At 40.3% G+C, this 16,704-nt stretch overlaps 1 pseudogene; it reads left to right on the top strand.

The window, feature by feature from the left end:
• Nucleotides 1-8,914: 8,914 nt before the first annotated feature.
• Nucleotides 8,915-9,014, top strand: LOC113307216 (annotated as a pseudogene).
• The last annotated feature ends 7,690 nt before the right edge of the window (nt 9,015-16,704 follow it).

Here is a 16,704-nt window from a genome sequence, read left to right as displayed (position 1 = left end):
TGCAAAGTCAAATTCCAATTTTCAGTTTCATTTTTTCAATCCCAATTTCAAGATGGTAGAGCTCAAATCCGGATCAGCAACAAGCCTTGATGCCACCAGCGCTGAGAACGTACTTAGTATCAACGTCCCTGCCAGTGGCATCAATGTTCCACCTGTCAGCATGATCAACACCAGCGGCACATGAAGCACTCCCTCAGGCGTTAGACCTCTGATCACCAGGGCTAGAGCCGCTTCCTCCACCCCCAATATTTCTTCAAGCGTGACGCCCCCAGTTGTCACCAGATCCGCCGCCACTCCACCATCGGGACGAGAGACTGGAGGAACCAGAAAAGGCCAACCCATATCACCATTGTTGATTTGATGGAAAGACATGAAGTTCTTGCTAAGGCTCAGACAGACATGGCTTCAACTCAGAAGGAGGTGCTTACTTTCCTCAAGACACTAACGGAGCGGTTACCGCAGGAACCACGCCTACCAGAGCCAATGGGGAGCACTTTACCCCTGGCACCAGTACCTCAGCAGGGCGCACCCTGGTAGATGAAGAGGCCCGCCCATTGGAGAGGAATCAGCCACCCAATTTCATCACATGTGAAGATTTGGAACGACTTCTCCGAAATCGAGACAAAGAAAACCCGGTGGACATGCACCAACATCAACCTCCGTATCCTCCTGATGTGCAAAGAGTTCCTCTTCCGAGGGGATATTCTTCTCCTCAATTCTCCCTTTATGGCGGCACTGGTAATGCACATGAACATATATCTCAATTTTTAGAATCTTTGGTGAGCACGAATACAATCATGTCCTCCGCTTGAAAGAATTTTCAAAGTCACTTACTGGAAGAGCGTACACCTGGTACAACAACATTGCGCCAAACAGCATATCCAACTGGTGTGAGATGGTTGAAGCTTTCTACAAGAACTATTTCTTTGTGTATGAGCAAATCACCTTTTCATACTTAGGAAGTATGTTCTTATGAAACAATGAACATCCAAATTATTACGTCAAAAGATTCAGAATTTAGGCACTGGATTTTCAAGACCCAAACGTGACTGAGCAACAATTGGTGGAGTCCTACATCAATGGCATGGTTCCCATTTACCACGCCTTATTGGAGAATCTACGCTTCCAGACATTCTCTAAACTTCATGAAGCCGCTAAGCGGTCGGCCACAACAACACCAGCATTGTTAGAAAGAACCAGGTCGGCCAAGAGTAAAGACGCACGCGAAACTCGAGGAAACAGACGCCTCGTCAACAAGAAATATAACACTGACCCCTCTGTAAGCGTGGTGGATGAAGGAGGAAAAAGGAAAGCTCCAGCAGCTGATATGATTTGTAGATAGTGGTAAAAGTGGTTCGATTCTCAGACTTGTGAATGATATTAATTAGACTTAAATTCTAATATTAAAATAGAAAACTCACTAAAAATTATAGCAAACTCAATCAAAGATGATATCAATATTAAAAGAAACACTGAGGCTAAGATTCCACTATTTTCCAAGTTCAAAGTGATTAAACCAATATTTATATTTATGCAATTTTCTTGTTTAATTTAATTCTAAAATGTTGCAACAAGTAGATTTTCAAAAGTAATAATTGTAATACCAAGTATGAAGCATCAAAAGTCTTAAAACTAAGTATACTCCATCAAAATAGATCACAGTCACTCAAATAAAAATCATATTCAAAATAGTTCAAGGCAAATAATCAAATAATTATTGCAAATAAAAAGATAAAATAGAATATACCACTTTTTGTTGGAAAAATAGCTTCCTCTATCGCCTCAGCAATGGGGTTTAGCTCTTCATATTAATCATGATCTCAAAATATGTGTTTGTTGCTCAAAGATGATCAAAAGAGTGAAAAGTAATAACACAGACTGTTTGCAACAGTGTATTGATGTTGCAAAACAGCTGTTACAATGGAACTGTTACAAAAAAATTGTTGCTTTGTCGCTGATTTTAAGACCCTAGAATATGACTGCCCTGCACATCTTAATGTTCTTCAGCTGTTAAACAACGACACTGTTCTGCGACTGTTTCCCGTGCGTCAATGTTCTTCGCGTTCTTCTTCTTCAGCAGCAGCAGAAACAGAAACAGAGTTTGGTAAAGCTCTGATTTCTTCTTCTCTGGCTCTCCTTAGGTTCCCAAACTCTCGACACCTCTTCTATATAAACCAAGACATCTATTTATATCAAAAATACTGATTAAATCTCTCCCAAATCTTCCAAAATCTCTTTCCTTCTCTTAACGGCCAAGTTGCGACAATTTCTTGTTTTAGAATTTCTACGCGTTTCTGAGCTTTCCTTTTTATTCTAAACTCTTCCTTAGATAGATAAAAATCTTTGGGAAGGTTTACAGCGCTTTAATCTCTCTAAAATTCCCTAAAATAGGTCACACACGTGACTTTCCATATTTTCTGTTGTGAGAAAAATCCGTCGATTGAGCCCAGTCTAATCGATTTAAACACCCATATCGGATTCCTAGACCCATAAGGAGTCTATCCTATAAAAACCAGAGGTTTAATCGACCTCAAACTCCTCCAAATCACGATTTCCAAAACTGTTCTTCGCTGCACCTAGTTTCCCGCCAAAAACCTGGTTTTTGAAATGTTGAAGATGGTTGCCCCTTATCCAGAGTAGGGGTGCGATTAGCAACTTCCTGGAAATGGGATGCCCCTTAGTAATTAGGTTACCCCTTATCCAAAGTGAGAGTCCGAATAGCAAATGTCCTCCGGGTGCTTTCCGACAACTTTTCAAGCCAATTTTTTCCAAAAATGTTTATTGGCCAAAAATACCTACAAATGAATAAGACACCATAATAAGTATAAAAATGAGCCCTAACAATATATAGAATCGAGACAAATCGGACACAAAAATGTGTCTATCAAATACCCCCAAACCTATTATTTGCTAGTCCTCGAGCAAAAATAAAATAGAAATAAAATCCTAACTCACTATCGCAGGCATCGTCGATTGCATTTAGCGTATGCAATAAGCCTTTAAACCCCTAGGTGTCCCTAGTGGCGGAGTGTTGTCTCCAGAGGGCTTACCAGAGGTATACCCACAAAACCCTTATACTCCAGACCCTAGCTATCTACACAAAACCTTGGAAGGCACTAAAGAATCTCCTTGGTTGGCGTACTTATTGACTACAGGAGGAAGTACCCTGATTCGAAATTCCAATTGTTGTACACGAGTTTGCACTCAAGCATACTAAAATTCATATGAAGTGACTGAGCTCTACTCAGATAGTCGCACTATGGACATCAATATCCGGAGTCAAAACTAATCACATGGATAGATCAAAAAGATGGATATAGAAAAACATAGATGGTTTTGATGTTTACTAGGTGAACGGTGTTTTTCATATCTGTCTGAAGGCCTCCGCCAAAATGAACCTATCCTAATGGACTGAGATACCGGTCTGACTAATATCAGCACACTGACATATACAAGGGTACCAGTGGTCGATAATCCTAACTCTAGGTCAACACAACTGGCATATACAAGGGTTTTGAGTGGTCGACTTTATTGAATTTATTCCAGTTGGTCTGATGGTCTGGTCTCTTTTTCTTTTTTTTTTTTTTTTTTTTTTTTTTTTTTTTTTTTTGTATCTCAATCACTCTAATTCACCCTAGCATTGGTAACAACTTGAATCGTGAGCCCCACCTAATCTCCTAGAGAAACATAGTTTAAAAACAAAACAAAATAAAAACAGAAGTGAAAAGGACTCAACGAGTTATGGTGAAACTATCATGTTATTTCTAACACCTGAGCTCTGTGCTTTTATGAATAGACTCTTTAGATGTTGCCATCTAGTCAGATTGGTTCCTCAACTCCTACAACCAAAATGCTTCCATCCACTTAGATTGGTTAGTGCCATCCTTAATAGGGATAAATTTCTAGGCTCTGGAGTTTATTTATTACAACGAAAAGGTAACAAAAAGTTCTACCCCACCCCCAAACTTAAATCTAACATTGTCCTGAATGTTTCTAATCAAAGAACAGTACCAAAAATATAAGTAACATGAGGAAATAGTAAAGATAGAAGTCGAAAAGATAGTACCTGGGTGAAGTGTAACCAAAAACCTACAAAAATATTATACAACATATAAAATCGCCTCGATGGTCAATCAAGGTAAACAGGGACCTCCTAAACATCACCTGTAGGAAAAGGCTCTAAAAAGGGCTTCAATCGCTAACTATTAACCTTCGAAGAACTACTCCCATCTGGTGTCTCAATCTCAACAGCGCTATGAAGAAAAACAGTACGGACCACAAAAGGACCGGTCCACCGAGAGCGCAACTTCCCGGGGAATAGATGCAAACGAGTGCCATACATAAGAACTTTTTGACCTGGAGAAAATGACTTTCGTAAAATATTCCTATCATGCACAAGTTTCATTTTGTTCTTATACTCCTTAGCACTATCGTATGCATCTCTACTAATCTCGTCCAACTCATTGAGCTGGAGCTTTCTTTGAGCTCCTGCCTTGTCAAGTGAAAAGTTTAAGTTCTTAATAGCCCAATAGGCTCGATGCTCTAACTACACAGGAAGGTGACATGCCTTTCCAAACACTAAACGATAAGGTGACATTCCAATGGGTGTCTTAAACGCAGTACGGTAAGCCCATAAGGCATCAGTAAGCCTCGACGACCAGTCTTTCCTATTTGGATTAACTGTTTTCTCTAGAATACGTTTAATTTCCCTACTGGAAACCTCTACCTGACCACTAGTCTGAGGGTGATATGGGGTTGCTACTTTATGGGTAATACCATATTGTTTCATTAAAAGAGCAAACGGTCTATTAAAAAAGTGTGAACCTCCATCACTAATTATAGCTCGCGGCGTACCAAAACGTGTAAGTATATTCTCTTTCAAAAATTGGACTACGACCCTGTGGTCATTCGTTTTACACGGAACCGCCTCAACCCACTTAGACACATAGTCTACAACGACAAGTATGTAAAGATAACCAAACGAAATAGGAAATGGACCCATAAAATCAATGCCCCACACATCAAAGACCTCAATCACTAAAATAGGGTTCAAAGGCATCATATTTCTACGGGAAATGGTTCTTAACTTCTGGCAACGCTCACAAGAAACACAATGACTATGGGAATCTTTAAAAAACTAAGGCCAATAAAATCCACACTGCAAAATCTTAGCAGCAATCTTCTTAGCACTAAAATGACCCCCACATGCATGTTCATGACAAAAGGAGATAATACTAGACTGGTCACTCTCAGATACACATCTCCTAATAATCTGGTCCGGACAATACTTAAACAGATAAGGATCGTCCCAAAAGAAATGCTTAACCTCGGCTAAAAACCTAGAAAGATCTTGCTTACCCCAATGTTGAGGGGTTTGACCAGTAACAATATAATTCACTATATTTGCATACCAAGATAATTGGGAAACAGAGAAAAATTGTTCATCAGGAAAGTTATCCCTTATAGGAAGGGAATCACTAGGGGAATTAACAACTAGCCTAGACAAGTGGTCTGCTACTACATTTTATGCACCCTTTTTGTCTCTAATGTCTGGAGAAAATTCCTATAACAATAGGATCCATCTAATCAATCTAGGTTTGGTATCCTTCTTAGATAAAAGGTATTTCAAAGCAGCATAATCTGTATAGATTATGATCTTAGAACCTAATAGGTATGACCTAAACTTATCCAAGGAAAACACGATGGCTAAAAGTTCCTTCTCGGTAGTTGTGTAGTTCATTTGGGCATCATTCAGAGTTTTTCTAGCATAATAAATCACATGAAGTAATTTGTTTTCTCGTTGTCCTAAAACGACGCCTATAGCATAATCTGAAGAATCACACATAATCTCAAAGGGTAGGTTCCAGTTAGGTGCCTGGACTATCGGGCAGTAGTGAGTAAAGTTTTAAGCTTCTCAAAAGCCTCTAAACAAGCATCATCAAAGACAAACTTAACATCTTTTGCAAGCAAATTGCAAAGAGGTCTAGAAATCAAGCTAAAATCCTTAATGAATCGACGGTAAAAACCTGCATGCCCTAGGAATGACCTAATATCTTTTACGGTTTTTGGGACCTGTAAAGTCTTAATAAGGTCAACTTTGGCTTTGTCTACCTCTATACCCTTTGAAGAGACGATGTGCCCTAATACAATTCCTGATTTAACCATGAAATGGCATTTTTCCCAATTAAGCACTAAATTTTTTTCCTTACACCTAGTCAACACTAATGTCAAATGATGCAAGCACTCATCGAAAGATGAACCAAACACTGAAAAATCATCCATAAAGACCTCTAAGAACCGTTCTACCATATCAGAAAATATGCTCATCATACAACGCTGAAAAGTTGCAGGGGCATTACATAGCCCGAAAGGCATGCGTCTATACGCAAAGGTACCAAAGGGACAGGTAAAAGTGGTTTTCTCTTGGTCTTCTGGGGAATAACGATCTGATTATAACCGGAGTAGCCATCTAAGAAGCAATAGTGACTATGTCCAGCTAATCGCTCTAGCATTTGGTCGATAAAAGGAAGGGGAAAGTGATCCTTCCTTGTGACCTTGTTCAATTTCCTATAGTCAATACACACACGCCATCCCGTGGTCACTCGGGTTGATTAATTCATTATTATCATTCTGGACTACAGTGATACCTGATTTCTTGGGGACAACCTGAACAGGGCTGACCCACTTACTGTCTGAAATTGGGTAAATAATACCCGCATCTAACAACTTAAGCACCTCTTTTCGAACTACCTCTTTCATGTTAGGGTTCAGTCGACGTTGCATCTCCCTAGAAGGTTTGGAGTCTTCCTCTAAATGAATCTGATGCATACACACAGTAGGACTTATACCCTTAATGTCTGCTATAGTCCACCCTAAAGCTTCCTTATTGTCTTGAAGTACATTTACTAGCCTACTTTCCTGATCACTATCCAAATTGGAAGCTACAATCACAGGTAAAGTCTCAGATGGGCCTAAAAACACATACTTTAGAGTATCGGGTAGTGGTTTAAGGTCCAACTTTGGGGGCTCTTCTAAAGAAGGAATTAGGGTAGTCTCAGAAACTGGTAACGGTTCGAACCTAGCTTTCCATCTATCAGTGTCTAACACAGGGGTAGAATCTAATAGAGCATTCACCTGTTCAATAGTGCTATCGTCGTCAAAATCTAAACCAAAATGGGATAGACAACTTTCTAATGGGTCTTCAGACAAGATGTTTGGTAATGACTCCTGAACTAAGGCTTCTATCATGTTCACCTCCTCAACACATGTGTCATCTAGCTCATGAGGTTGCTTACTGACATTAAAAATGTTCATCTCCATAGTCATATTACCAAAAGATAAACTCATCACACCATTTCGACAGTTAATGATCGCATTAGACGTAGCTAAAAATGGGCGACCTAAAATCACAGGTATCTGGTTCTCTGGGTCAGGGACAGGTTGGGTATCTAGGACCACGAAATCCACTGGATAAATAAACTTGTCGACCTCAATAAGAACATCCTCGATAACACCTCGAGGGATTTTAACAGACCTATCAGCTAACTGCAGTGTCATCTGAGTAGGTTTCATTTCACCAAGTCCTAGCTGTAAGTATACATGGAATGGCAGTAAGTTCACACTGGCTCCTAAGTCAAGTAAGCTTTTTCTACCCGGAAGTTACCTATTGTGCAAGCAATGGTAGGAGAACCTGGGTCTTTGTACTTTGGAGTTGTGGTGTTCTGAATGATTGAACTTACGTGACTAGCTAAAAAGGCTTTCTTATGGACGCTAAGTTTTCGCTTTCGCGTACACATATCCTTAAGGAACTTGGCATAAGCAGGAATTTGCCTAATTGCATCTAATAAGGGAAGGTTTATGGTAACTTGCTTAAAAACCTCCACTATGTCATTAAAGTTCGATTCCTTCTTTGTTGGTACTAATAGCTGAGGAAATGGGGTCTAGGCCTAAAATCAGACCTTTCAGGAACCGAATTCACATCATCAGAAACTTTATCAGTCTCTTCAGCTACTGGTGAGAGGTGAGATCCTGAGGGGTGAACTACAGTATGTTCACTATCGGGCATGGTTACCTTATTGTCTACAACTCTACCACTTCTAAGGGTTCTAACAGCATTCAATTGATTCGATGGTTTTGCACCTAATTCATGAACTCCTCTAGGGTTGGGTTGTGTTTGACTAGGAAACTTACCTTTTTCTCTCAAAGAATCACTTATCAGACCAACCTGGGTTTTTAACTCGGAAATAGCCTGACTATTTTCTTGTCCTATCCTGTTACTAGCTTGTAGACTTGTTCTACGGATAACTGGAATTTTGCAGTTTGCTGAGTTAACAAGGCGAGAGATTCCTCTAAACTTAGGATTTTCTTATCTGACTGATTCTGAAACTGAGCTAGTCCTGAAGGATTCTTAGTATAGCCAAAACCTGGGGGAGCATTAGAATTACTAAACTGACCTTGACTTTGGCCCTTAGACCACGAAAGGTTCGGATGGTTTCTCCAACCAGGATTATAGGTTTCTGAATATGGGTCAATCTTTTGACGGTTATCAAATCTAGTGTTATTATAAAGAGCATTGGCCTGCTCTTCAATATTCTGGCCTTCCCAAAAAGGCTCCACTCTACCACTAGTCTGGCCCACTTCTAAGGCTTCTAACCTTTTTGCTATAGCAACAATTTTGGCATCTGATTCATAGCCTCCTTCTACCCTATTAACGTTTCCTCTACTTAAAAGAATTGTTTTCTGGGGTGCCCTACTATTTTCCCATTGCTGGGTTTTTTCGGCGATTTCATTAAAAAATTCCATCGCCGCATCAACAGTTTGGTTTTCAAATCCACCAGTGCATAGAGACTCAACCATGGTCGTTGTGGAATAATCTAAACCCTCATAAAGGATCTGAACTAGCCTAACCTTTTCTAAACCATGATGAGGACACTGGGATAATAAATCATTGAACCTTTCCAAATACCTATATAAAGATTCTCCCTCTTGTTGTGAAAATGTGCATATTTGCGTCCTAATAGACGATGTTTTGTGCCTAGGGAAAACTTATTGAAAAAGGAATGTAAGTTGTTCATATGTCTCAATTGACTCGGAGTCCAAACTATACAGCCACGACTTGGCCTTATCTTTCAGGGAAAATGGGAATAACCTAAGTTTCAAAGCATCATCATCTAAGCCTCTAATTCTTAGAGTACTACAAATTTCCTCAAAATCCCTAACATGGTAATAAGGGTTTTCATTTTCTTTCCCTAAAAAGATTGGGAGCATCTGTAAGGTCCCAGGTTTCAGTTCATAGGGTGCCTCCGTTTCAGCTAACTTAATACACGAAGGACGGGTAGTCCTAGTTGGATTCAACAAAGCTTTCAAAGTTGCCATTTCTGGCGCTATCGGAGCAACAGGATTCTCTCCTCAGTCAAAGAACGTTCAAAAACAGACTCTTCAAAAGCCGGACTTTCTAGATTAAGGTAATCGAGACGCTTCGAACTACTAGGTTTCTCTTTAACAAATCTACCTAGTGCGTCTCTTTTACGTTCAGGCATACAATAGAATTTTCTAAATTGGAAGGGTAAGCAAACACAGATCAAGGCCGACTCAACCAAATCAAACCTATTGATTTCTAGCAAACAAAAAGCATGATGGCTCCACTTAGATTGTTTCTAGACCAGCTTCTAATCCTTCGAACGGGAATTCGTTACAATTTAAGCAAACCCCTCTGGAATCAATCCGAGTTAACGTAAGTTGAATAGAGGCGAGGGAAGCTCGGTGGAGCTTTGATACCCAAGGCCTCACCGGTATTACAAGGCGGCGCAGTCACGCATTCAACTTACAGAAACCGTCAAGAACTTCGAAGTATGCTTAAAAGAATAACCAATATTTTTCGAATGACTTTCCTGTTAAGCTCGTTACCCTATCGGTCTCGTTCTAGTCAAAATTTTAGGCTTAGGTTCGCGTAGGTTACGTGTTCCTAAAGCGGGCAAGAAGAGAACGGTGATGAAATCCGAACCCTTATCTTGTATGGCCAGGCCTTGCCCTTTACTAGAAAAATAAATGTCCGTATTCAGTCCTCAACATATATGCATACGGAGGAGTCCAATAACTCGCTGACAGGGGATTCGCGAGTGTTTAGAATCTTACCTCCCGTTCCAGATGGGGGATGAATCGGTTGTAGTCGACTCGGGCCACTGACTCCGATGTCTAGTGTACAAACCCAAAGTGCAGAGACAATATCGTAATTGTCCTCCTTCTCTGCAAACAGTTTATATTTAAAGTACCCTTCCGTAGGGTAATAAAAAAAATAATGTCCCAAAGTCCAAAAGTCCAAAAAAATAAAGAAAAATTACAAAAATAATAAACCTTAATACAGTTTTTTTTTTAAATAAAATAAACAAACCCTAAAGTGAAATTGTCTAAAATAAAATTGTCTTCTTTTCTGTTCTTTTTGCTTTAATCTTTAGCTCCAAGTCTTTATGAAATCACCAAACTCCTTGGCTCAATTTTCTTTATGATCCAGAACCTGTAGACACAAGATAAATACCCAAAAACATAAAAAGGACAAAAATAATAAATACATTTCGAAAACGATTTGTTAAACTTATAAAAAGCCTTTAGTTGGTAACCTAGCAACAAGCTGGGCTCCAACACCTCTTTGAATAGCAATGCCTAGGGGTGTGCAACGGACGGACGGTTGCGGATTAGGGGTCACCCGCAACCAAACCATCAAAGTTACGGATTTGGAAAATTGAACCGTGACCGGCCCAATTATCCGCGGATTTGACTTTTGCGGATCAGCGGATTGTACGGACCGGTTGCGGATTAACCGCGGATTATGGGTAAAAAAAACCACTGCCAAAATGCCAAGTGCCAACACCTCACTGTCCACTGCTTGAGTCACTAATCAATAATCATGGCTATCACCGATGCAACAGCAGCTTCTTGGTCTACAGATCTATTCGAGGTCCAGAAGGAATAGCCCATGTTAAGGCTATACACGTTATAGGTCCACTGTGACTATTTGAGCCCTCCAAAGTCCAAATAGCTACATTCAAACAATGCTGGGCTTAGTGACCCAAATGCGGTGCGGTTGAATCCGCGGTTTTCAATATTCAACCGCACCCAAACCGCTAAAACGTGCGGATTTGAGAATCCCATCCGTGTCCGGCCCATACGTCTTGCATTTTGGGTGAAATCCGCAATTTTGCGGACGGATACGGGTCAAATCCGCGGTTCCGGTTTTTATGCTCACCCCTAACAATGCCTAATCTATGAAAAATAAAATTACCAAAACCACTACTAGCATCGTTATTAACAATACAATTCTTCAGGCGCTTGAAAAAACACAAAGTATCTTCACCAAGTTCCCCAAGAGTAGAAAACGTTAAGACACCCAAACCATATCCAAGTGAAGCACACTTTTCCAAATATTTAGCTTGCTTACGCGAAACCGCCTTAGAAATAGCTTTACCTGGGACAAAAGAACGAATGCCTTCACCAGTGAAGGGCGAGACACCTGTGACATCCATGCAAACATCTTGACCATTCTCCCAGTTGAGAACAAGGATATCGGCAGGCCTCAAGTCCTTGCCATCATCTGACACCATACCAAGAGAGACTTCCTTGCGCGCAGGCACGTTAGCTTTGTAACAAATATCAACTAAAACATCTCGAACAAGATCATGTCGAAACTCACTTCCAACATCTTTAGCACAATGAAGCGCATGGTCCCCAAAAATGTCCATAGATTTGTTACAACTAGAGCATATGCCATTCTCAACAAAAAGTGGGATGCCAAGGCGATAGAAAAGTACATCTCTGAACTGTCTAGACCCGAGGAACTGATTAAGCCCACTAATGGGAACCAATAAATAATCCTGAGCATGCTTAACACGGTTACGCTGCCACAAAATGGAATCTTTTGCAGACATAGAAAATTGGTCTGGGATTTGCTTCTTGACTGCATCAAAATAAGTGACTGTCAGGGAGTGCATGGAAGGGGGGGAAGTATCATCGACACAATAAGAAGGAGGTAATCCACATACTTGGATAAAATTCTGAAGAGCCAACTGATAAGCAGAACCTTTGCCTGTTGAGAATAAATCCCCCAGAATTATTTTTTGTACCGAAGATGTCTGACTCTGAGAAGCAAGGTAGCAGTAGGTACTGGTGTCATCCATGGTGTAAATGCCTAGGCCACCATCTCTGATAGGTAAAGTAGCTAATCTTTGTTGTAAAGGGACAAAACCCGCACCATCACCAGTAATTAGTAACCTCAAATACCTAAGTAAATGGTCATCAAAGAGATCAATGGCACGTTGCAGGGCTGCTGGATTGGTAGTACGCATTGCAAAGTATAATCTTGACACACCAGTGCAATTGCGAAGTAATAGCATCTCACTTTGAGGGTCTTTGAGTTTTTTAATTGCAGACATTAGTTGAACAGTCTTATTCACCCTGTTCACCAATATATCACTAATAAAATTAAGATCCAAACTCACTGGTCCCTCCAAAAGTGTAACTCCATTGGTAGGTCTACCAATATCAAGTGGGAATACACCATTAGTAGTGCTTCTGGGGTCAATAGAAGGTCAAAATACCTCTGTCTTCTTGATATTGAGATGTAAACCCCTACTTGGCCCTTCGGTTTTTATTATACTCAAAGCCTTAGCAACTTCAAGTATATCACCAATAATCGTACCATCATCAAGGTACCAGGCATGTAAATCAAGCTTACAACGGGAAGCAATAGACTTCACAAGAGGGTGAAGAGAGAAGGCAAACAACAGAGGACCAAGGGGATCACCTTGTTGAACACTGAGTGCCGAAGACAGAATATACTAGTCATAATAGAGTCGAGCAGGTCTTGAGTAGCAAAATTCTACCCATCGAGAAATACCTAGACAATGAAGTCGAACCTCCCTGAGGATATGGGATCTACACACCATATTGAATGCATTGGAGAAGTCAATAAGTAACATTGACATCTTGTCCGACTGATCCTTCAACTCCAAAAGGCCATTAACAGCATGTAAAATGCTTTCCCCCCTGCAGGCACCCCAACACCAAATTGGTGGTTCCCTAAATAGGAAGTCATGTCCTTGCCGACTGAGAAAACAGCAACCTTAGAAACTAACCTTCGCCAAACCATGTCGACTGCAATAGGCCTTAACCCGCCATCGGGTTTAAGTAGCGGTATTAGGGGTGCACTAGCTATGAACTTGCCTAAACCGCTGAGGCATTTGCCTGCCAACCAAAGATTAAACACCCCGGTGATGGAAGAAACTAAGTCATCCGCAACTGCAGCTGCTGCTCCACCCAAAACATCGATTAAATGTTGTGCACGTAACCCATCTCGGCCGCACGATGTGCCTTTGGGAAGCTCTTGATCGCCCCAAGAACTGCCCGGGAATCCACAACAATAGGATCAATGACTATTGGTACATCCGGAATGGTAGGTGGAGGCGCATCCGGGTGCTTCGATTGCAATTCAGAATAAGTGCTTTCATTACGAGGAGCAATCCCATTCGAAGAAACTACTCGTATCGCTGCTGCAAAGTGACCACAACTTATCTTCTTTTGGGATGCAATGATGTTGGCCGCTGCTTGCTTCTTCTTATCTACCTTCTTACTCCCCTGATGACTCGGCAGTTGCAACAATTTGTTAACCAAAATGAAGCAACCATTAGCCTCTTTCCAAACAGTTAAGGCCTGATTAATGGCGGCGATTTGAAGACGTTTCCTATTGCTAGATCTTTCTTCAGTAGAACTCTTAGGTCTATATAAGGTCAGAGTACATATAGGTAGGAGAATAAGTTGTATCCAAGAAGACATACAAGATGTATTGAGCAGTACCTTGTCAAGGTAGGCCTTCAAGACTCGAGAGAAGTTGAGTCTGCATTTATGGGGAATGGAAGCGACGGTAGTGAACTGCCTTTGGAAGGCTGCATTGAGAAGTTCCGGATATAGAGAGACAATCTCAATATCACGGATTTCAGCCCCCCCTGAAGTACTTCCAACAATCCGGTCTTCAACAAAGTTATCCAATCCACACTTAGCACTACCACAAACATCGTCAACAGGCCTTGCCAAACCGTGAATTAGGAATTCTGCTAAAGAACCATTGCTAGGGCCTGCAATAACATCACCATAGGAAACTCCATCCTGACCTTTACAGGGCATTTTCCAACCATGAAACCGCATACACCTGATGCATATCCACATGCGTAAACGGAGCAGAACCCTCTCGAAATCAAGGTAAATTTGTGAGTCCTTAGAGATTAATTCTCTACAGCTGTTCTTGCTAGCATCAGAGATCTGTCCTGCGGATGTTTAAGGATCGACCCTTTAGCATAACCCCTACCATTCACCCCATTTGGACAACCATCGAAACTCCGGAGTGGACATTGGCAGTAACCTGCTTTTGTTTCTTCCGTACAAGATGAAGATGAATCACTAAGAGAGCTCGGGGACGCAACAGTCTGAGAAGAAGAAGGAGGAGAAAGCTTCTGGGACCGTGATGAAGACACTCTGGTGGTCCTAGGCATGGTATCGTAGGAAAAACCCAAATGCACAAATATAACTCAGAGACTGTTCAAAGTCTTGGCATGGCGTGGTTGTGATTGCGGAGTCTAGCTGTTGTTTGTGGACTTTTCTCGAACAGCTTGGGAGCATAATACGGATAACGAAATGATGAGTTGATGATATGGAACCCATTTGATAGCTTAATCTCCCCTTGAAAACATAAACCCGTACACAACCAATCAACCCTAATCAATCTGGGACTTTAAAGACTTTAACATCCAAGTCATTCATCTATTAAATCATCATTCACAACCCCTTTTTCCTTCAAAATAATAATAAAAAAAAATCTAAAACCCTAAAAACAAGTCCGCATCAGTGGCGCCAAAAATTGATGTGATTTGTAGATAGTGGTAAAAGTGGTTCGATTATCAGACTTGTGAAGGATATTAATTAGACTTAAATTCTAATATTTAAATAGAAAACTCACTAAAATTTATAGCAAACTCAATCAAAGATGATATCAATACTAAAAGAAACATTGAGGCTAAGATTCCACTATTTTCCAAGTTCAAAGTGATTAAACCAATAGTCGGTGTGATTTAGAAATCCTCTCTGTCCACAAGACAGTGCAGTCCATGATGCATCGTGTGTGTGAAATCCTCTATTTCTCCAAAGCACAACGTCAAGATAAATTGGTAGGATTTAGAAACCTACAATTATACTATCCACAAGTATACGGTGTCTACAATGTATAATACAGTAAGCACGGATCGTTTCCACATGGACTTGGTTGGTGTGAAGTTGGATTTCTAGGTTCTACTCTACTAATTTAAATCAAAGGGTTTTTGTCGATTCGACGAGATGCTTTGCAATGAGAATTTACTGAAGAACTGAATGTAATTTAAATGAAAGATTAAACACTTGATAAGAGGGCACTAGAGCTATCAATTCCACCACTTAACCTACACTAGATTATTAAGATAATGAACTGTTCTTGCTCCTTATAATGGACAACAATTAAGATTCAAGTCTGTTGCTAGCCTAAGGTGATCTCAAATGGATAGTTTAGTCACAACTAAGATATCAATTCCTAGCATCAGTTGTCTTATTACAACACAATTAATCACAAATTGAAAACAATCAATGAAGCATGAGTTGAAGCAACAACAGATAATTGTTCTAACAACCTAGGATGCAATACATACTAGGTGAAAGTTAGAAGTTGCAACATTAAGATTAAACTGATCCCTACTCAATTAAGCTCTTACAAGAACATTTTCATCATCATAAACACTAGAAGTAAGCTAAGGGCTTCATCTAATCCCTAGCTAAGTAAGTTAGAACATGGCTTTGATAGAAATAGGTGAAATTTTGATATTCATAAAGTGCAAACTCTTCTCTTTTCAACTGAGTTCTACTAGTCACTTCAACAACAAAAGTAAGAGATGGAAACTAAATTCTCCTCTCCTCACTCACTGCATACCTCATTACACACATAAATTTCTCCCCCAAATTCTCATCCACACAACCAACAGATACAATATAAAATTTTGGTATTTTGTTTATCGAGACTCACCACTATGCAATACTCTTCATTCATGTACAACCACTGCACTTATCTTCACCAATTTGACTAATGTTGTAGGTGTTTCAGAGAAGTCAGATTCAACCCTAATTTTTGACCATGCCAGTAGCTTGTGTCCACCACACCCACCTTATTGCTGTTAATTTCTGCTGCAGTTGTTGGAGTTCGCAAGGAGTAACAAAATCAGACCTCTAGCTTCCCATTATGTCACTTTTGGAAAGCAGTCAGCCGACCTAGTTTTGTATTTCATAGCTTAGGGTTATGACTGAAATGGATGGTGAATGATGAGAGAAAGGGTGTTTCACAGTAGAGAGAGGTGAAATTATCGTAAACGGTGGAGAGGTTGATTTGATATGAAATGAAATAGGGATAGAAAGAGATAAGACTGACAGAGTTGGGGATGTTTCTGGTTCTCAGATGATAGAGAGGGTATTGTCGGTCGAGTAGGAGAGAAAATAGAGTTGTTTTCTGGTCAATAATGAAAGATGGGATTAAGGGTATGTTTGGGTGTTGTTCACAAACATCTGGTCTAGGTGTACAAAAGTTTTGGTTTTCTTTACCCTTTCTGTGTGTGACAAGCAACATGACATTGAACTTTGACCCAC

The sequence above is a fragment of the Papaver somniferum genome, chromosome 8 (genome assembly GCF_003573695.1).
Source record: "Papaver somniferum cultivar HN1 chromosome 8, ASM357369v1, whole genome shotgun sequence".
Taxonomy (NCBI): Eukaryota; Viridiplantae; Streptophyta; class Magnoliopsida; order Ranunculales; family Papaveraceae; genus Papaver; species Papaver somniferum.
The sequence above is the reverse complement of the archived record's forward strand: the minus strand, read 5'-3'. Positions and strand labels throughout refer to the sequence as shown.